Genomic DNA, 1,745 nt, shown 5'->3' on the forward strand with positions numbered 1-1,745 from the left:
CAAGGAGGATCGGGCAGTAACTCACGACTGCTCGTCAGGAACAGAATCGCCGATGCAGCTGACCTGCATGCTGTGATATTCAATATCGGTCTTCCAAACGCGACAATAATGCAAAAACTGTACGCAGAATGTAATAATTTGAAGTACCGGATCATCTCGCAACACGCACAAGCTTCCATCCAAGAATAATGTTGTATAGTGAGGCATAGTGGATCCTTCTTAACGGTGTGTCCTGAATTTCACTTCTGTTCATTTTTGCTTCAATAACCTTTTCTATTTACCGAAGTAGCAGGAAATGAAATCAGCCTGTTAGTGTAAAGAACATCATTGTTAATACATGCAGACCCGACCCGGAGAGGCTTTCCCCTGGTCCCCCAATCTTCAGAAACTATTGTACCCAACGTCGACATGATTCGTGAATTTGGAACCTACCGATCCCACCGCTCTTTATATGGTGTCCTGTTATTGAACAAAAACGTTTAATTCAATGTGTTTGCTGGGAAAAGCAAGGATACGCATCCCCTGGTTTGCACAAAAGTCTGATGCATAATGTTCGTGCTGACATTTTAAATAGTGGCCCTGGTTAGACAACTGGTTAATTGAAATCGTTTTTTTATGGTGCCAAGTGTAATTTCGAAAATATTTTCTGCTGCATCTCATGCCTCTGGAACAGATGTCCTCAATATTCCTGTGAAGCGATGGCGATTGAGCCATGTAGCAAGTATAACAATCACCACGTTAATGTCCAACAGGTCTGTTTGAAACACGAGCTTTCGGAGCAATTGTCCTTCCTCAGGTGAATCTGAGGAATCAGCATTCACCTGAGGAAGGAGCAGTGCTCCGAAAACTAGTGTTTGAAACAAAACTGTTGGACTTTAACCTGGTGTTGTAAGAATTCTTCCTGTACTCACCCAAGTCCAACGCGGGCATTTCCACAACAATTGAACCATGAGCCGACTTGCAGATGTCAGGGTCTGAAGTGAACAACCGCATCAATACTTACAGGTCAACGAACACGGAAGTGTTTGGGTGTTCTGCGTTCTGTCTTCCAAAGTTAACCTCGATCGTCATTTAACACGGTATGTAGTTGCCACAGCAATTACTGATTTCACAGGAAAAGCAAAAACCTGCAGAAAACCTAGTCATTTTAGAGGGGAAGCAAGCCTCAGTGAGCCAGGTGGGGCCAGGTGTCACGCAGTTCCTCGTTAGTATAGTGGTTAGTATCCCCGCCTGTCACGCGGGAGACCGGGGTTCAATTCCCCGACGGGGAGTTTGTACCTCCCCTGGAAGAAAACTGCAATCCTTTTTAAAAGTGGCACATCAGCTGTCAAATCCGCCAAGGCACATCGCCCAAGAGATGTACTCGACGGGGCGTCCTGGAAACATATCTTTAAATCCGCCCACGCCAATATTGTGCTGCACTCGGTCGGTCAGCGAACAGGGCACATATCGTTTTCATTTTCCACATTTGTCCGTATAGAAGTTCAAATGCAAACTTCAACGTGCGCCATTTGTCGCACACGATCTTCATTCGCAAAAACGACACAATTGAAAAACATTTCTTCAAAGGTCACCACAGCCAAGTTGTGAACAATGAGACGATCAAGGAGGATCGGGCAGTAACTCACGACTGCTCGTCAGGAACAGAATCGCCGATGCAGCTGACCTGCATGCTGTGATATTCAATATCGGTCTTCCAAACACGACAAGAATGCAAAAACTGTACGCAGAATGTAATAATTGAA

The 1,745-nt window shown here is 45.0% G+C and overlaps 1 non-coding gene across 1 annotated transcript; it reads left to right on the plus strand.

Moving 5' to 3' along the window:
* Nucleotides 1–1,199: 1,199 nt before the first annotated feature.
* On the plus strand, nt 1,200–1,271 carry trnad-guc. Its single transcript has one exon. It is a non-coding gene; the product is annotated as a tRNA-Asp (tRNA).
* The last annotated feature ends 474 nt before the right edge of the window (nt 1,272–1,745 follow it).

This window comes from Scyliorhinus canicula, unplaced genomic scaffold (assembly GCF_902713615.1).
Source record: "Scyliorhinus canicula unplaced genomic scaffold, sScyCan1.1, whole genome shotgun sequence".
Lineage (NCBI taxonomy): Eukaryota > Metazoa > Chordata > Chondrichthyes > Carcharhiniformes > Scyliorhinidae > Scyliorhinus > Scyliorhinus canicula.